Source organism: Aptenodytes patagonicus, chromosome 1 (assembly GCF_965638725.1).
Source record: "Aptenodytes patagonicus chromosome 1, bAptPat1.pri.cur, whole genome shotgun sequence".
In the NCBI taxonomy this organism is placed as follows: Eukaryota; Metazoa; Chordata; class Aves; order Sphenisciformes; family Spheniscidae; genus Aptenodytes; species Aptenodytes patagonicus.
In genome coordinates, this window is record NC_134949.1 from 40,752,930 (window position 1) to 40,774,456 (window position 21,527).

A 21,527-nucleotide genomic window follows, 5' to 3' on the forward strand; every position below is an offset into this window, starting at 1 on the left:
GGAAAAAGGTGCCTATAGCAGGAACTCCATTACCGAACTACATTACTGAAGGTACTGCACTGAACGCTGAAGTCATTTCCAATTCAAAGTCTTGTTTCAAACAGCAACACTGCTACTCAAAGAGGGGAGCTGGGCTAGGGTGAAGTGGTGGTGGTGGTGGCCAGGCAGTTCACATGAGGTTATGTTTAGATATGGATCAGGGTTTTAAAACAAAACAGTAAGTTAAGATAATAAAAGCAAGGTGAATATAAAGCAGAGAGAGAGGAAGTTTATACATTAACCTTACTTACTACATAGAGAGGGGCAAACCTGTCTGCCCTAATCCTCTGAATCGACATAAGTGTGAAAGTTCACCTCCAGTGTTATTGAGTTCACGCTCGGCAAAGGATCAGCTGTGAAATAGATTGCAAAGCCAGAAGTGAGAGAACAATTCAGCTGAGAAATGAAGAGGTGAAAGGGGAAAAATGAGCAGAAGGTACAAAAAGGGGGAGTGGGAAGGGTAGCTGAGTGAGAGAAGCCAGAGAAAGAAAGAGGAAGAGCCAAATGGAAAAATAAACAAATAGTTTCTTTTTTGGTTAAGGCTTAGGAATTCCTGCTCCACAGAAAAATTACCATTTCCAGATTTATTTATTTTTTATTTCAAATTGGAAGGAAAAGTCAGAAAGACAAAAGAAATTTATAATGGAATTTTGTTAAAAAATTGCCTTCTGTGGTTCTGGCCACCCACCTGCTTACCAGACTGGCTCTTAGCACAAATTCTGACAGAATCAACACATTCCACCAAAATGTCACTGTCCAGTGGAAAGTGGCTCCACTGGAAATACTCTGTCCGGCTGTATATCCTGTCACTGCTTTTTTAAGCTGTATAGGTACCTGAGGGGAGCTTGGCTTCAAGAATAAGAACACAATACGGTCTGTTACTGCACATAATTTTTCAGTTTAGATTTCAAAAGGGAAGTTACTAATGTGCAGCCCAGCTTTCCAAGAGCAAAAAAAGGCAAATCTGTTTTATTGTTGCACCTCTACTGGTGGAGGAAGAGGGGGGAAATGTGGGAGGAAGAGGGCAAGACAGACACATGTTCTTTTAAATAATGTGTCTGTCTATGTGAGAGGAAATTCACAGAAATGAATTTATTCTGCAGCCCCCTGAAGGACTTATAGCTCCATATTTGGTTCTCCCAACTCCAAGTGTACTAAGCTTTGTTATATTTATTGTAAGTTTGGTGAACAGCTACTAGCTCTTTGCTGGTGGGTTGGTCAAGTCTCAAGTACTGAACACTCTTGCAGCTGGCTCCTACCTCATGTTCTTCCCCATGAAACTGGTACCTTGCATATTGGGAGAGCAACACCATGATGTTTTTCCAGTTTGTGATCCCAGGCAAAACCGTATCTCTTTCCCACAGTTTGTACCCTCATGGTGCAGCTCTGGAAGGCTTTTCACAGTTGCAGCCTGTGCCCAGGTTCTTAAAACCTCACTGTTTCTTCAGGGACAATCAGGGCAGGGAGCTGACGTGGCCAGGATGGGACAGCAGTGATGGATGTGGACAGCGGTGGGGATGGAACAAGCCTAGGGGGAGGGATGGGACATCATCAGCATCATCCTGAAAACAAGCTGGGCTTTAGCCAGGGGACATGCATGGGCAGTGGGAGACCAGGCACAAGGAGGTCTGGAAATACAGATCAGGAACGTTTGCAGATGGGGAGAAGTGGAGGGGCTTGGAGCAAGAAGGAGTCTGGAGACCTGCAGATTGAAAAATGCTGGAGGAGTGGGTTGAAAAGGTGAGCAGGAGAGCATTGGGTGGGAAGAGGATGGGGGCTTGTGGTGGGTAGGACTGAGAGATAACACGAGGCAGTTTACCATCACCCACCATCTCACCACGTGAGACTCTTCATTCCTTTTACTGTGCTTAATTTTCTTGTTATTAAATGCCAAATCCAGCCGGTCTGCTTCATCTTAAATCTGCCAAACTGGCTGATCCGGCCTGAGGTGTCCTAGAGCAGGGAAGAGGCTGTGGCCCAATACTGCAACCCGGACCCCGTATTCAGAAACTACGCTCCGAGGCTGGCATCGTGCCCCCCACCATGTGGCTTGTCAAGGCAGATGTGCCTCATCACATAACTCCACGCAGCTGTGGCCAGTCTTGGGGAAATTTGCACTAGTGTATATGAAACTAGAGGGAAAAATGTATCCAGCTACAAAAAGGGTCACATTACTTTGACTCGAGAGCTTAGTTGTCTACATCCCTGCCTCTGAAAGCAATCCAGGATCTGTGAATTCACTTGCACATATAGATGTTTGGCAGATGCATCAGAGAAAAATATGTGACTCCGCTACACATCAATAGGTTAGTTTATCTAAGGTAAGGGACATAATAGGTCTTTTTCTGCTGCATCCATTCTTTGAAACTGATTTGGAAGCAGTTCAGATTTTCATTCAGATTCAGTGCTCATTTCCAATAAATTTATTTTCAGTACCCCTTATATTTATGCTTCTTTCAGCCTGTTTTCCTTCCATTTGGCAATCTGCATGTGCAACTCTAGCTGTTAGCTGTTGGGCCTGGTTGCTGCAATGGGAACTCGCTGAGGTCTTAAATTATGTTTGAGAGCTTGATCCCACTTGAATAAAATCGAAGAGAGCTTTCCATTGACTTTAACATGAACAGCAGAGAAATCAGAAACGAGGAATATTTTACTGCTTAAAAATATTCAGGAAGTTCCACAGCCCTGAACTTCAGTAGATGTATACCGCCAGGATGCAAAGATAGGATATAAGGCTGATTTATCAGAATTCAGGCTTTAAACTTAAATTAGTAGATATATTTACCACCAGAGGGACAAATTCTACCCTTACATACATATTCCTCCTTGCAAGTCTATTGCACTCAAATTCTGCACTATCTATATGAACAAATTAGAGTTTGTTTTAGTTTGCCTTCTTATAATTTGCTTTCTCACAGTTGCAGAACTTCTCAGGTGCCATCTCCAAAAGTAGCATTTTTGCACAGATAATTGAGGTGTTCTGGGAAAATAGCCTCTTTGTACTAACAGAACAAGTCAGAGACATCCTAAAAGACGGGCTAGTGCAATGCTGTTTTGTAGCATTCTGCCGATTTGCACAAAAACCCCTTTGTTGATTCCCCTTGGGTTTTTTTGACCTTCAGCTGTGGACTCCCTGGAGGTGGGGACCCTCTCCTTTTAATTGCATGGAAACTCCTTAGCCCAAGAGGAATGCTACTATGAGCAAAGGACAATTTTGAAACTTTGTGAAGCTGCAAATGTTAGGTGGTGAGAGCTTTCCCTGTGGTGATGTGTCCTTTATCACACAAATGGTCCCCCCAAAAGTTGGCTGGACTCCCGCTGAGAATAAATGCTTACCATTGCAAATAAAAGCTGCAATCGAGACCTTAAAGCTTTACTGTTAACCAGCCAGACAATAATTCATTTGTACTTGATTTTTTCATTAACTCCTTTTTTGCTGTTTAAGGGAATCTTCCTAGGGCTTTTTCTAGTTGTATTAACCCTAAGATCTTTATCTTCCATGTGCTTTTCTTCTATATGAAGGGAAAAAGTGAAACCACATGAAACTGGGCAATGCACCAGAAAACATTTATGAAATTTCTGGTGAAGTGTTTTGGCATAACTACATAACAATAACATACTATATTCATTAACTTGAACAAACAAACCCAATAGATTATTAAAAAACAAAACGTAGAAGAAAGTACAGATGCGGTGTAACTTTACACTTTGACAATACAGAGGACAGATTTACCAGCTTGTTTACTGCTTCTCTTGACGAAGGAGAAGAGCTAACCCAAAAGCCATAGGCAGGATCTACAGCAAAGAACACGGGGGGAAATCCCAGTCAATCTAGGTCTCACTGGTGCCAGTAAACCAGCAAGATCCACAGTGCTGTTAAGGATACAGCACTTGCAATCATTTAACTAACATCTAGTTAAACTTGATGATGGTAAAGGTAATGGATGCTCAGCAGAGCACTGAGGTGTCTCCTGAAGTGACAGGAATGTATTCCTCATTTACCCTCCTGCAAGCATAGACTAATAATTGGTCTACAAATATTTGCCTCTCTTTTCTTTCAGAAAATACATGGTTGCTTAATCAAGAATGATTTTGGTGTCATACAGCACACAAGAGTGTATGCTCTGTGCAATAGTTGGAGGGAGAAACTCGAGTGACTGATCAGCCCAAGAATTCTCCACTGCTGAGCTGAATTCAAGTTATGTAGACAAACCATTGCCGTACAATCTGCCTCAACCATAAGCAAGCTAGCTTGGACAGTGAAAGCAGTAAAGCTCAGTTCATGTGGCAGTCCAGGGAGACTATTTTATTGTACTTCTGAGGATAAATTTATCTTCAGGTAAAACTGCAGGCTGATTTATTTTGCAAACATCTCTGTGCTACATTGCCTGTGCTTGTTAACATACAGCTTGCTCAGGCCACCTCTTTGCAGGACCACACTGTGGGACATAGACATATCCTAAATGTGCATAGAATCATAGAATCATAGAATCATTAAGGTTGGAAAAGACCTCTAAGATCATCGAGTCCAACCGTCAACCCAACACCACCATGCCCACTAAACCATGTCCTTAAGTGCCTCATCTACACGTCTTTTAAATACTTCCAGGGATGGTGACTCCACCACTTCCCTGGGCAACCTGTTCCAATGTTTGACCACTCTTTCAGTAAAGAAATTTTTCCTCATGTCCAATCTAAACCTCCCTTGGCGCAACTTGAGGCCATTGCATGTAAGACCAGTTCCTTCCTTGGAGAGGGGGCACAGCAAACGGGAGGTGGGAGAAAGAAGAAACATCAGCTCCATACAACTCTGGCCCAAAATCACAAAAGAAGAAGAACCAGGAATAAGAAGAACCAGGAGCTCAAAACTGTTTAGATGCGATCAGACTATTTAGATGCAAACCAGACTGTTCAGAGGTGGATGCCGCATGGTTGTGGATAAGGGGAGGAAAGGACCACTCAGGGTCACAGATCCCCCGCTGTTATATAAGGGGGAATGTACCCACCTCAGTCCTCCCAGTAAATCCATCTCGGAGCTTTTAAAGGCATTTATTTATGCTTGTTCAGAATACTGGGTCTCTTGAGGCAATTAAAAAAGACTGATGGAGCATTTCTAAAAGTCCAACAGCTATTTCAAATATGAAAGAACAAAGAGTAGGCTGGGATTCAGGGATCTCACAGAGTAAGTGAAGGAAGCGCAAGTGGGTTGTGTTTCCTACATTAAAGCAGATTAGTTGTGAAAGAGTGATGGGTTTTGTGCATTTTTTATTCCTTCTCATGTGAACTTGTACATCTGTTAGACGTTTGTGTACTAGTTTATAAGTAGTGGAGCTATTTAAGGTGGTAAGACATACAAATACCCCAAAGGGAACAAGTATGTTAACATGTACAGCTGTTATGAAACTGGCATTTTCTGTGCTAGGCCAAAAAACTATCATTGTTGTGACATTTCCACTAATTCAGAATGAATATAAGTGTTGAAAATATTATTTGATTTCTCATACAATCAAGATCAGATCTGTAAAGTTTCTTTTTTTTCCTTTTAAACAGAGATGGTGTTAAGCTTTCCACTGTACTTCATTCCAGCGGTTCCTCCTGAGTTGAGTCTCACATCTTGTGGAGTACTCTGATTTGATCTAAATGCAAGGAATAATTTCCTATTCTTATATATGGAGGTATTTTGGAGGAGGGTTTTGGTTTTGTTTTAAATGCAGTCCTGCTGTTCCAGCTCATGTTTGTTTTCCCTAAGAGAAAAGAAAAATTACTAGAAAATGGGTAAGAATTGCATTATTCCCATACCTACACTTTCCTTCTGCCTTTTAATTAATTACCATGTTGCAGAGTTTGGTGACACTTTACAAGGAGCTGAAGTGAGCTGACCATTGTGAAGGAAAAAAGGCCGGACAACAGAAAACAGTGGCAAAGTGGTAAGACATGAGGGTGAAAGGCAGAAAAAAGCCATGAGCAAATTTAATCACCGAAGTCCAGCATGGTGAGTCCTCTGCCCTCTCCTGTCTAACCCAAAGTGTATGCACTTTGCTCAGTGAACCGTAAGAAAGCCTTGCAACACTGTAAGAGAGTAAAATTTGTCCCTTACAACAGAGGAGAGACTTAGGCACCCGACAAGAGCTCTTGGGCTGCGAATCCCATGCAGGAGTGAAGTGGATGCTGCACCCACCCCTCTCCTGGCAGGGTGCCCACCTGCCTGCCTGCGGGGCATGGGCTGTGGCCATCTGTGCCCTTATGGCCCCCACGCTCCACTCGGAGGACAGCTTACCTGGACCCCTACCTTGAGTTTATGAATTCCTCTTCACCCCAGCCCCTAATATGGCAGTGCTGAGCATCATGATGCTCGGTGCCTTGGCATACTTGTCTTAAATCAAACGGAGATAGAAGTCAAATGCAGGAAGACCTGCCCAGTGCTTACAAGCTTTATCAGGACTTGTGCTGGCTGCAGTGGTCTCCCATCCCAAGGGAGAGCCTGTCAGCTGGCTATAGAGATGTGCAGAGAAGCTCATCCCATCCTGCTGAGGATTTTCATGTCTCAGCATCCGTTTTGTCACCAGCTCAAAGGAAAGCCCTGAACTCCACAGCAGCCCAGCTGCCTGGCTATGCTCAGTGCCTGCGTCTGTCCAGGCTGCCTTCCTCATTAATGGGAAAAGACGCACACTTCTGCAGAGGGATTTGTTTCACGTGACGTTGAGATGGATCCGGACTGAGCTGCTGCCAAGGCTCCCAGAGCCCCAGTTTTCCTCAGCCTCTGCTCCCAACAGCTGGGAGAGGATGGGGAGCAGGGACCCCAGGCCACAGGCTAATTGGCCTCTGCTGAGAAAGTTGAGAGCAAGCTAGACATTTTGTGTTGGAAATTTTTCTGCTTCCCATCCATCTCCCAGCAGTCAGACCATCCATGTGGAAAGTTTTGATTGTGACAGTCAACAAAGAAATATGCCATTGAGTAATTTCTGATCTGGCTTTATTTGCAGTTGTTGTCCTGAAATGTAGCTTTTTGAACATTAATGAGAATATAGCCTTAAGAGTCAGAAGCGGCCAGTGGGAGAGGAGAACTTAACTGTCTGAGCTTACCTATATGTCTTGTACTTGTAATTCAAGTAGGATATCAGGAGCCCCTTTTCTTAATATCTGCCTGCTTATACCATCCCCCATTTCCAGCTGTGGTCTAGCAGATTGCTGGAAATGGGTAGATGCTCATCTTAACCAAAAAAGAGACATCAGAAAGAAATGGATTAATGCTGAGAAGGGGAGGTTCATTTTTTAAAAGATACTTGTGCCTGTCACAGTGGAATTAAGAAATCTTATTCCTCTCACTTGATATATGGCACATTCCTACTCCCGTACATCTGTCCGGATACATGCCTAAGCAGCACACTTTCAAAGCGTGCTTGAGAGTGGCTCATCTTTTGTGCATGAGTTACAGGATGATAAAGTCTCTGTAATAATCATTTATTGTTTCCAATTTCCATCTGTATCCAGGTGTAATGTTCACAGATTCAAAAAGCTGGAACAGGCAGGTATTGGTTAAGTGGCCCACCTGGCTCCACTTATCCCCCTTTCAAATTAGAGGCAATGTAACCCAAAACCTCTATCTTCTGCTTTTTAACATTTCACACAAACTCATTTGGGAAATTTATTGTGGCTTTAAAAAGATCTGACTTTTTTATTTGGTGCGTCACACTGCAAGAACAGTACAGTACCTGTTAGCCAGATGGTACAGGAATAACAGGCCAAAAGGTACCAGATTTCTTATTTAGAGTCTGCTGTGAAACATGCGTATCAGATTCAGGTGATATTAATGAAAAAATAATGCTGGAAAAGTTACAAGCCATTATTCCATGCAGAAATGGCATTTTTCCCCTTTTACAAGCACTCTCAAGTTAAATAAGCTTTGAACTTTCAGATCTTTCTGTTTGCGGGGGTTTGCTTATAACAGTCATGTAGCCAATATGACGACAAGTTTGGAAGAGGCCCAGGTATTTTTAATCAGTGAGACCATGCTGCAATGTATGAAACAGATTTAAACTGCTTTTGCCTTTACATGACCAAAATTTTCTCTAACTTAATATAAAATCAGTGTAACCAACTGACCAAATTCCAGGAAAATTTACTGCTCCTTAGCAGGCTAGGCTGCATTATAATCTTAATTGTCAGCCCTAATATGATCTTGCGAGGGTTTTATGAAAATCAGTTTAGCTTTAGAGATCGTAAATGGTGTGGCAGCTCTGTCAGTGTGAGCGCTATCAAACTGCTTTACTGTCATATCAGAATTAATATCCAGTTTTCTTTCTTGTTGGTATTAAACCGGACCAGATGTTTGCTTTGAGTTTGTAAACCCCTGGTAACAGTGACAAACAGGATGAATGTCATCGGGGAAAACAACCCCAGCGCCGGCACTCGGAGCCAGTCAGTCCCCACCCCGCTCTGCTCCCCACTGCGCACGAATAAGCCATCCCTCCCACGGGGTTGTTTGCTCGCTCGTTCGGTTATTTGTTTGTTTGGAGGGAATTGGGTTAGAGTAGCTCAACTTCAAATGAAAAACACATCCTAATCTAGCGGGACCTGCACTGGAAATAATGCATCAGAGCGTCCTGGCCCTTTCTGAGGCCTGATCTGCGCTAAAGTTTGGCCACTGGAGCTGTGCTTCAATTAGAAGTTTCCAGACTTGCTGACACAGTCATGCCAGCAGAGCCCTAGCGTAGACGGGATCTGCTGGGAAACAGCTTCTTTTGGTCATCGTGTGTAGTTCCTTTGGGGAACGCTGTCTGCTTTTCTCTTTACAAGAGCTTGTTCCTTTAGACGTGCCATCAGATCCTTCCCAGCCCAGCCAGCACCACAGTTCACCATGTCCTCACCCCCTGTGACTCTTCCCCTCTTCCCATCCATGGTGGCAATCACAGGTGACACAGGGGGATGCATGGGGTCACATCTTCTAATCACAGGGACACACTGAACCCAAGTTACAAGAAGGTTTCATGCCATGACCGCAGGGTCAGTGAGGAGAGGTGACGAAACTGCATGGAAATTTAAAACTAAGAGGAAGCTTTAGGTAGACCTGCTCCAAGATGTTTGATCCTCCCTCATGTTCCCCCCTCTCAAATAAGCCAGCACACCACTTCCTGCACCAGTATGTCAGTACCTCCCCCATAGAATCATAGAATTATAGACTCATTTAGGTTGGAAAAGACCCTTATGATCATCAAGTCCGTTAACCTAGCACTGCCAAGTCCACCACTAAACCACGTCCCTAAGCACGACGTCTACACGTCTTTTAAATACCTCCAGGGATGGTGACTCCACCACTTCCCTGGGCAGCCTGTTCTAGTGTTTGATAACCCTTTCGGTGTTCCCCTCTCTCAAATAAGCCTGCACACCACTTCATGAGCCAGTATGTCGGTATCTCCAAACCACTGGCAGCATTTCTTGCTTCTTTCCTCCTAGGGAGACCTTTGGCATTCAAACACAGTCCCAGTTCAGTATCACCAACAGGGACCTGACTCAACCCCCTCAAAGCCTCCTGCCTCTGGGGCTTTCAGCCTCTTCATGGGCAGGTCCTCCTCACCACGGGGGCTGACCAGCCCCTCTCAGGCCCTTTCTTTCTCCGCTAAGCTCCCCGCAGATCTTGCCTATTGGTCTTACAATTCACCACCTAGGGAGCAGCCAGTTGCAAGTGAGATCCACACATGGGATGTCTCTGGAGTTTTTAGGCCTACCATAACAAATATAAAATTAGAAGAATGCAGAGAACTACCCAATACCTCACTTAATAAAAAAGTTAACTCTCGTGATGGCAGAGATATGCAAAATAACTGCAAAACCTAATCACAGCAGGAGGAATTGTACAACACCCCTGATCTCAGCTACTGTTAACATCTGTGTAGGATGTTCACGCTACATAACATGGAAAATGGTAATTCCTATAATTTTCCTGTTTTGTAGGAGCATCATAGTTTCCCTCATTTGTGAGACGAGATAATGAGCTGAGGCCTTAAATTAAAGTAATTTAGGAAACTGTTAGTTTCAATACGGACAGAATTAGACCTTTAACTGTGAATTTGCAGTGGTTTCCAAATTTAAGACAGACCATTTTAAACATGACCAAGGAAAAAACAAAGATGAAAAAGGGGTGCCTTTTTGACTTAAAATAATATTGACATAATTTTCTTGGATTTTCACATTATTTTGAAAAGACCTTCAAAGCAGGGCTGGCAAAATGTTATTAATAAGGTGCAAAATGGCTCATATGTTAACTTTCTTCACATTTCATTACAAAAGAAAAAAAAAAGAAAAAATAAAGAGAAACCATTTCTGCAAAGTAAATTTAGCTTAAATAAGTGCATTATTATTTTTTCAGCAAAATGGGTCACTGGCGTAAACCTGTGAACATTTTTTTGTTTTCCATGGTTTGATGAAAATTAGACATATTCCATTAAACTCATATGATGAATGTGCAAAATCATTTGAAACAGAAAGGAAAAACATATCTGAACAGGCTTTTTTGCAGCAAGATTTAAATTGCACACGGCTTCGATCAGAAGACTTGGAAGGCAGCTTAATTTCTTTGAGCTATGAGACAGAAGGCCAAAGCCCTCAGCAGAAGTAAATTGGTATTGCTCCACCGAACACATTGGAGCCATGCTAATGGCAAATGAATCATGCTGATTGACATCAGATGAGGATTTGGCCCCATTTCGTCTCCTGGGTGAATGAGATTTTCTGTGTTAAAGAGAACATTATTATTCCACAAATGGCACAGCACTGTCGCCCTAAACACTAACTTGCTTTTTAAAACTGTTGATTCCCGAAGATTCCTTAATCTAAATCAGGGTAAATAGGACAAAACAGGTTTCCGTTTCCTAAGATCGTGATGTGGCACTCTTTGTTGCTGCTCTGAGCTTGCACAAGTTCACTGTATCTGCTTGAACATGGACTCCTGCCTGTGAATGTCGTCTGGCCACCACACTGATACTCTTCAATTCTTGTTAGAAAAAATAGATACATTCCTAAGAAACCAACACTTGCCGTTTTAGCGGTTTAAGTGTTTACAATTAACAAGTACCATCCTCCGCAGAATTCTGCAGCTTCAGAAAAGAATAATAACACATGGTTTAAAAATCCGTGAAATGATGCTGATATCTTATTAGTTCACTGTTGTTCTGCAAATCCGTCTCGTCGGCCACCACCTCACCTGCCCCCCAGAGTCCTTAACTCTTAGTTCTGCTCTCTAACATTTGCAAATATATACAGAAAAGTCAAAATAACAAATTATAAGGTGACTGTGAAAGCTTATTTTCCACGCGCAGTGCTAATCCATACTCCAGTGGGGTGGCCGTTTCTTGGCTGCAGGCAGATGCTATGCTTTGAAGTGTGGCTCAAGTGCTGAGCTGTATCTTGTGCTTGACAGCAGGCTGCTGGCATGGAGGCCTCTGTAACCCATATCTCTAGTGACGACTTGCACATTTTTCGGTGCATCTGGGCCCTAATAAATTGTATATCCTTGTTAGAATTTGTCACACCCCAGGCTATAAGCAACCTCCTGAGCTCTACAAAGTGTGTAACAACACCATTACATTGGTTAGAGTAATAAGACACGTACCACATACAAGATATATGCAAGACACATACCCTGGAGAACCAATTGAAAATAAAAGCCTGGGGTCACAAATTTTCCATGAGTCCTACAGCCCTATTACTGCAGAAAACTGTCTTGTGCATTTGGACATGCCTCAGGACAACCCATGAACGTTAACTAAGGTAGCCCTTGCTGCCTTGCTTTCTTCTATCATCACCTGTGTTTCAAACTAACCAGCATTTTCCATGCCAAAATAATTTTGCTCCCAGGTGCATGAAAAAGTCTCAAAATAGAAAGTATAGCTGAACTGCACTTTGCAACCTTAAAATATTTTAGTTATTCCCTTCCTTGCAGCCTTCTCTCCCTTTCTGCTGCCTACGAAATTGTCATAATGCTGATTCCCCGTCATGTCTTCATGTGAACAAGTCACTTAGGTCCACAAGATCCACAAGAGCATTTGTGTCTGTTTCTCAGTCTCACAATTGGGTCAACTGCTTCAGACCACAGACTATACACTGTGCTCTTATTTCCAGCATGGTGTGAAGCCGGTGTAGCCCTATTAGCATTCCTAACAGTACATTACCTGGATATCTAACTTATAGCAGGGTTTTGACGCAATCATTCTGTTGTCAGGATAAACTAAACTTTTCTAGACTTTTAATTTCTCTATCATCTAAGCAGCCTGTTGCAGTAACCCAGGTAACTGGTAGTCGAGTGATAACAAATCCTCTTCCAGGGACCAAGAGCGTGAATCAAGAGCCTTAAAGTAAATTGTCTCACTTTAGCTCTGCTAAGGTGAGGAAGAAATCTGTGCAGGGCTGCCAGATGTGACACAGGACCCAAGGGATACACATGGTCTCATCAAGCAGCAGCTGGAGCCCAGGCAGAAGACCTTAGCAGTCTAAAAGGCACTAAACGCTTCATTAGGTGACTGAATCCCACTTAATTTATCCAGTCTTAATTTGATAAACAGATCCACTGAAGTCCAGAACAGATCAGGGAACCTCTATATTTTCTCTATTTGGAGATATTAGCATGTTTGTGATGTGATGGTCATGGTCCGTAATACACAGTAGTACATAAACTGTGTTCCCCTGTGAAATATTCTCTAAATATTCAGTCCGGTGGCTTGCACCTCTTGAGTAAGTGTCAATATTCATTTCTGTTTTAAACTCTTCGTACATATTTTTCATTTCTGCCTACCTAGTTCCAGGCTCTCTGATACATTTCTATTCCAGTACAACTTAAAGTGATAGCCATCAGAAAAGAGGCATAAATTCAAACCACGGATCTGCAAGCACAGAAAGTTTATACCAACTATATCACCTATCATTTCAACCTTCAGGAATGGCTGCCATATGACCAGAAATACATCAAGTGTCCCTCTTGGAAGATACAAAACCCACTCCACCTGCTCACAAAATTCTCCACATCAGCATGAAATCCATGGCAGTTCTTCATTTTACGTAACGCTGTTGTGGTTACTGCAGTTAGAGCCACACATTATTAAAATTGACTTGCATTATTAACATCAACTTATGGTCGCTGCCATCCAAAAAAAATTAGTCTTTCGAGAATATTTGAAGCAGAGCCAATTTCAGCTCTGAAATACTGCTCTTGAAGTCTTTTGTCCACAATTTTTTGCATCTGTAGCACATCTCCTATTCTAAAGCCACAGGCAATTTTTTTTTTCTCAGATGGTTTGTATATTTCTTTGTATATATATTTTAAAAATTATGTTTAAACAAGTTAGCCACACTGTACTCCATAATGGCCTCTTTATTCTATTGATTCAAATCCTTTTTCCACTGGCTGAAAGACTGAGAAATAACAACACGAAAAAGGTAATAGCAGGAAGCTCCCCGTGTCACCATGAGAGTCCATGTGTAGAATGAGAGCAGAACCTTAAATCACAGGGAGAAGGTAATTCATTGTAATTGTTTGTGCTATGGTATTAAGCATGTCAGAGATAGCACATCTGGATCCTTTGTACTGCGATCACAGTACCCAAAACCGTATCTGACAGACAATTTCCTGTACTTAATGTGACGAACACTTTCAGAATCTGGAATGTCTCTTAGAGCAGAGGACATTTTTGAAATCCAACCACTATAAAACAAGCCCTCATTTCCTTCCCACTTCAGCACACTCTGTTGTGTTCAGTAGTCTGTAATTTCTCATTCGTGCTGACAAACAGTCCCGTCCTTGATCAGTTTGCAAGAGGCTCCAGGGATCCATCATGCTTCCCATCAGGTTGGGTTGTAAACTTCTGTCTTGTCACTCTGGTCGGATTCCGGTTCGTGTAATTCACATTCTGGCTCCCTGAATTCCTCTCCCAGTTGCAATTAGGTATGATGTTCTCATTCACTTCCTTTTCTGATGTCCTGAGCCTTGTTGCCACATGATCCTTACTCCCCAGCCTGTCTGTTTGCCTGTCTATAAATGTATACGGAACTGCAATAGCCCGGGTATCGAAGCAGCGTGCTCCCAACTCCTTTGCTACAGTGACGGGAGAAGTGATTGCAATTAGCTTCCTATGCAGTAACACAATGCTGGTATATTTCTTTGGTATATTCATTCCTGTTCCTATTCACACCATTACTATATACTTTTTATTAAACGATTTCCTCAGTCACTGCTTTTCTTGAAAGAGTCTATTTTCATCCTATGCCAGAGGATCTCAACAGTATTTACAGAAGCAGACACTTGTCCAGGCAGGGAACAGAAATAAATAATGGAGGCCCTGATGAACAGCCAGCATTCATTTCCATGGCTCCACTTCCTAATATTTGTTACTCTTAATATACTGCTAATCAATGATACAGATATTAAGCTTTAGTCAAAGATGGTTTTGGCAAACATTTTTGAAGAACATTTCTTTTTGAAATACATTCTAAAAGATAATTTTTTAACAGAAACAGTAGTAAGTACATTCAATTCCTTTCTCATCCCCAACAGAATCAAATTTACAAAAGATCTTTCCCGGTCTGAATTAACTGTAATAATAAAGAACCTAATGTCAAGTTGAGTAATGATAGGTTTAATGGTTCAGAGTGTAGCTGCTGCTTTAATTCATGAATATAATAAAATGGAGTTTAGGAAACATTTGTATTACAGTGAAGTAATATGTTCAGCTGAAACTTTAGCAAGAAAATGCATTACAGCAACAAAATAGTCAGTATTCATATATCAACCTGGGTTTAGCTGATCCGGCAAATCTCTTAGATAACAAACACCACAGAAGCACAGTTTGAAACAGCTTAGAAACACATTACGTTCATTTAATAGCAGATGTGAAACTACTGACACTTTGGGCCTTTTAATACAATCCCTGGAACCCACTCCACTAATTAACCCCCTTACGTTAGCAGGATCACAGACTGTCGGTATAAAGAGCTGGTACACTGAAATGCCTTGAGACTGTTTTGTGAAGCTGACTGAGAGAGCACTTGGGTTTGTCCATATTCAGTGCCTGGTTTTCTTACCAGTTTCCTCCATAGCCTTGCGTGTGCAAGTCCATCAGCACAGTTTAGTTCAATTTTCTTGAAAAAATGGGCCCAAGAGTCTTTTCCAATCTTGCACAGGTTAATGTAGATGAAGAAACTGGAGTCTCTCTGATGAATTATACCAGCTGAATCTGAGCTCCTCACAGATTGGGAAGGAAGAATATTATATGTCTCTTATCCCTCTTACTGCTCAAGGACCTCTCTTGCCTATTATTCCTTCATGCCTTTTCCAATTCTCTGGTTCCTGTCTTTTAAAAAATTCTGGACTGCTCGAGCAAATTTTATAAAATCTAGGGGTAAGGGGATATTGCTGCGGAGACTTGTTATTCTCTACAAGGAGAAAGGATTTGTAAGTGGATTTGAGACAGAAAGGGAGAGGCACAGTTTTCCCATTCCTCCCCAGTGTCCAAGTTCGGATAGATAAAGGATTCAACCCTATCAAGTGGCGAATGACATCACCCCTCTACCTCCCCAAGAAACCCAAGCAGGCTCAGCATTTTGCAAAATACACGGAGGGTCAGCTTACAGTTCAAAAAAGAAAGACTTGAAAAGAACAAAAAGCAATTTAATCCAAACCACTGCACAAAAAGAGAGCCCTTCAGTGAAAGGATGAGAATATTGCTATTGACAGGGGTGGGGAGAAAACCTGCCAGTTTTCCTGATACATAATTATCAAGAATAATCAAATTGCCATGGATAAAGCCAGAAGAGATTTAAGCCTCCCTTTGGTCCCTGAATGAGGTCCTAATGTAACATTTCCCCAGATCGACACAGCTCGGTTCCCTCCTGGAGGAGCGGTGTCCAGGCAGCTTCCCCAGCCTGAACCTTTGCTGGGGTAGGTTTTGGTTCTGGCCTGGAGCAGCATTAGGTATTTGCTCTGTAACTGGCTGACCCAAACAACCCAAAGTCAAATATCCCCTCAACTGAGGAGGGTTGAATCCAGCCTAAACCAGCTGAGTTTTCTCCCATGCCAGAAAACCTTTGGCTAAGCAATTAGGACAGGTCTTACAGCAGAGCCAAAGAACTGGCTTTTAATTTTGTGGTTTCAATCCTATTTCAGAATTTAAACTGATAATCCTCCATCTTAATTTAAAAATAAACCCTGCTGCCTCACTTAATCATGTCTCTAAACATACTTGGGTCAGATCTGCAGTGCCCTGGTGTCCTTCCCAGAGGGAAAACCAGCGGTTCTAGCACCTCAGGCTCATTCCCCAGGCATCCCTGGGGGCCATACAGCTAACAGAGCTGTCTCTTGGGGCACCCTTTGGCTACCAGCTCTGCTTGGATGAGCCCCATCATCAGGGCCCCCATTAGGGGCCCTGACAGCCAGCCAAACTTGGGGCAGATTTGGTGTTGCATGAAGAACAGGTTGAACTGGCTTTCAACATGGCAACCAGGACACAAAGGTGAATCAGGGCCAAATACCCCTCATGGCGAGCTGAATGCAGCAAACCCTTGGATCTTGATAAGCTCAATACCTTTATTTTTTTTCTTTCAAATTAACCTGTTCTGGTTTGCTTCATTTCTTCCTTGATTTTTCAAAATCAGATTTCTTTTTGTTCAAAATCAGATGACTTTTGTTTGTCTATCTGCCTCTTTTTCTTCATTGTTTTTTGTTTCCAGTAACAGACTTATTAACACTCCCTCGATTGTTTATGGCATTCCTGACATTGCTTTGCTGACTCATATTTTACCATAAACTATAACTTCTTTCTTTTTCCATTCATGCTGTATTTTCCCCCCAAATGCAATTCCTTCTGAGAACAACACGTTCCCCCAAAATCCCTTAAATGAGGTAGCAAATCATTCTTTGGGGGTAGTTTGACCCAAGTGCGATGTCTTCTCTCTTGCCATTAAATAGTTGTTTGGCTTTGACATGATAAATCACTAGTTTGTGTTAAATAGACTTGGTTTTAAGTTGGCATTCACCTCCTCTAGTAAAGGCAGGGACGCATTGTCTTTCTTCTTACCACTCTTTTCTTATGCTATTTAAGATTATAATGATATATGTTTTTTCTCCCTTTGCTATTCCAAAGCACTAAGGTCTTGGCCATGTGTCTTTCCTCTGTATGCTTAATTTTATTGGGTAACATTGAGAGGAACATAACCTTGGATGAGATTGTTGTGAAAAAACAAAATCTTCCCCAACACCCCACAAAAGAAAACCCTTATGGTTTTATTGTTCAGTCAAGGATTTATTGTCAAATTCCATTTCAGTGATTCCAGACATCATGATTAAAAAGTGGATGTAGGCTCAGAAAAAAGTCCCATTGTTACTTTGAGTCAATTGCTAACTCAAAATGTTCTCTGATAAGAATACCAAGAGGACTCCATGGAGGAGTGGTGCTGGGATCTCTGTTACAGCATCGTGGCTCTGAGAAGGACGTTCCTGCACAGCAGATGAATCTCATCCTACCAGCCCAGAGAGTAAGCAGGGCTCATTTCCTAGCAGGCTGGATTATGACCGAGCAAAAAGGTCAATGAATCAATGAATAATCAATACAACCTGATGGAATATTATACTAATGCTTTTTCCTGACTGACCACTGCTTCTATTGATTTTAAGAAGTTCAGTATTGCAGGGTGAGATTCATTCACTCCCACTTCACTTATCTGCAATGCAAATGAGTCATCTAACCTCTTTGGACTTCTATTTTAGAATGAGGTGGCTCAAATCCTAGATGTGCTTATTTCTCTTCATTGATTATAAGGGGAGTCCAAACAGGTAGCTCAGATACGGCAGGGGGGGTTGGACTAGATGATCTGTAAAGGTGCATTCCAACCCAAACCATTCTGTGATTCTATGATTCTATGAGACGACTTTCTACTCTGTATTCTGCATACGGCCAGATGAATCCCATCCAGACAGTTTTCTCCTTGCTTTATGCTTGGTATTTTGCTGTTTCCATTGAAAAACGGAGGAGAAAACCTCAGGAGGCTACAGAACATTACAAGTAAATAAGTTTTGCAACATCAAAGGCAATGGGCATGTTTTAGAGGCAAATCCATTCAGTGACAAGTTGGCAATATTCTGAATGATTTCATTGATTCAATCCCATTTAAACAGTCATGGTAGCATATAATCATAGTACTTTAGTTTTATTCCTTAGAGCATTAGGAAATAAAGACAAATTGCCTAAATAAATAGAGGAACTATTCATCTTGCTCCAGATGAAACACTTGTGTCAAAGTTCCTCACTGAAGACAACATTTTGCTGTTGATTTTAATGGCACCACAGTTTTAACCAAAAAGTCTGTTGTATCATACATCATTATGTTGACGCAAAAGGAGGATATTTTGAGGGCTGTGTCCAAAACGTTGAAGTACTGTGATTATATGCTACCATGACTGTAGGAAGGGCCACAATCCCTTCAGAGGTATACCTGCTGCGGCACAGACATAACCACGGCCACAAACGCTTCGAGATGTACCTGCTCTGGTGCGGACTTATTCACAGCCACAGACGCTTCGGGGTGTCCTGCTCCTGCATGGACTCATCCACAGCTCACAGTCTCTTCGACTCAAGTTCACACTGGAGTTCCAGAGTGTCCAGTACAGCAGCACAGAAACAGCAGCGATGCCCTGGCTGTCTGCCAGCCCAGGCACATGGCCATTACTGTTATCAAAATGTTCCCAGGCACAGCAGAGTAAGGTGATAAGCAGTGCAGCAGTACAGCAAGCAGCGAAAGCAAAAAAGCAACCACTAACGAGCACTTGACTCTAATATACCGTAAGGCAAGCAAGCCCCACGGCAAGAACAGGAGCCTGTCAATTAATAGCTAAACAGCAATAACAGCTATAAATTCAATCTAGCACATTCCAATCAAATCTGTCATTATCTCGAACCCTTCAAGCCCCACTGTCGTGGTTTAATCTCAGTCGGCAACTAAGCACCACAATACACAAAACAAGTGATGCACAGTACAATTGCTCACCACCCGCTGACCGATGCTGTCCTGGTTTCGGCAGGGATAGAGTTAATTTCCTTCCTAGTAGCTGGTACAGTGCTGTGTTTTGGATTTAGGGTGAGAACAATGTTGATTGATAACACACCGATGTTATAGTTGTTGCTAAGCAGTGCTTACACTAGTCAAGGACTTTTCAGCTTCCCATGCTCTACCGACTGAGAAGGCTGGAGGTGCACAAGAAGCTGGGAGGGGGCACAGCCAGGACAGCTGACCCCAACTGCCCAAAGGGACATTCCATACCATGTGACGTCATGCTCAGTATATAAAGCTGGGGGAAGCAGGAGGAAGGGGGGGACGTTCGGAGTGATGGCGTTTGTCTTCCCAAGTAACCGTTACACGTGATGGAGCCCTGCTTTCCTGGAGATGGCTGAACACCTGCCTGCCGATGGGAAGTAGCGAATGAATTCCTTGTTTTGCTTTGCTTGTGTGCGCGGCTTTTGCTTTACCTATTAAACTGTCTTTATCTCAACCCATGAGTTTCCTCACTTTTACCCTTCCAATTCTCTCCCCCATCCCACAGGGGGGGAGTGAGCGAGCGGCTGCATGGTGCTTAGTTGCCGACTGAGGTTAAACCACGACAGATGCCCAGCCAGTCCCCGAGCAGCGGTCCCCCCCCGGCCAGCTTTCCCCAGCTTTATATACTGAGCATGACATCACATGGTATGGAATATCCTTTTGGGCAGTTTGGGTCAGCTGTCCCGGCTGTGCCCCCTCCCAGCTTCTTGTGCACCCCCAGCCTTCTCCGTCGGTAGAGCATGGGAAGCTGAAAAGTCCTTGACTAGTGTAAACACTACTTAGCAACAACTAAAACATCAGTGTGTTATCAACATTGTTCTCACCCTAAATCCAAAACACAGCACTGTACCAGCTACTAGGAAGGAAATTAACTCTATCCCTGCTGAAACCAGGACACCCACGTTGGGCGCCAAAAAAGGACTGTCATGGTTTAACCCCAGCCGGCAACTAAGCCCCACACAGCTGCTCGCTTACTCCCCCCACAGTGGGATGGGGGAAGAGAATCGGAAGGGTAAAAGTGAGAAAACTCATGGGTTGAAATAAATACAGTTTAATAATTGAAATAAAATAATAATGAAAATAATAATTATGATATTAATGATAATAATAATTTGTAATGAAAAGGAAAATAACAGAGAAAGAGAAATAAAACCCAAGAAAAACAAGTGATGCAAATGAAAACAATTGCTCACCACCAACCGATCAATGCCCAGCGAGTCCCTGAGCAGCAGCCCCCCTGTCAACCTTCCCCCTAGTTTTATTGCTGAGCATGACGTCATATGGTATGGAATATCCTTTGGTCAGTTGGGGTCAGCTGTCCCGGCTGTGGCCCCTCCCAACTTCTTGTGCACCCTCAGCCTACTCGCTGGTGGGGTGGGGTGTGAAGCAGAAAAGGCCTTGACTCTGTGTAAGCGCTGCTCAGCAGTGACTAAAACATCTCTATTATCAAGATTGTTTTCAGCATAAATCCAAAACACAGCCCCATCCTAGCTACTACGAAGAAAATTAACTCTACCCCAGCCAAAACCAGCATACCAGGCTGTAGACAACCAAAATTTGCATGTATGAACACCTTGCTTTTATACATCTGTCTCCCCCAGAGTAGATACAGGATTGGACTGGTGTCCAAGCCAGCGTACATTATGCCAACCTCATGTCAATGTTCACCACACATCCCTAGCAGTAATACTCAAGTTTACAGCTGCCTGAAGCTAACTACTTCTGGCAGCAAGGGTGAGCTGTAATTTCCCCTTCATGTCCATCCATTAGGCATCCGCAGCTCTAAGCCCCTTCTCTACGGGAGACCTTCTGGTCCTTTGTTCAAAGAGAACATTCCTCTCATGGGAAGGAGTAGAAGGAAGAGGAACATGCAATTCTCTCTGCGTTTTGCTCTTCTAGTCCCAATTTTTTCTGTAGCGATAATCCAAGAGTCCAGCCACCATCTCATGATCTGGGTGATTCAGGATTTCAAATCACGGGTAAGATATGCACAGGAAAAAACAGTCTGGGGAGGAGGAGGAACCAGAAGCCAGCGTTTCTCCTTCCAGTGAGTACGGCTGTGTTATGGAGTCATGCTTTTTCTCTGGTCCAACAAAGTTTGAATTCTTCTGGCTCAGTTTCTGAGGTTCAGCAGAGGGAAGGCCAAGTGCCAGAACTGTCTGGTAGCTAGATGACTTTCCTGGGAGACACACAAATTTCTGAAAGCAGCTCTCACTGCTTGGCCTAATGGTCTGAGTGCTAGGGAAAGGGTGGGGGACGGGACAGAAACTTTTCCTCTGGATGTGTTTTAAAAGAAAGTGGTTGCTGCAGATGAATTTTACCTGAACCCAATCCTGTCAGTATAAGGCATGGGCAAAGGTCTCTGCTCAAGAAAGCTTTTAATGTATTTATAAGCAACAGTTGCATGGCTCTGT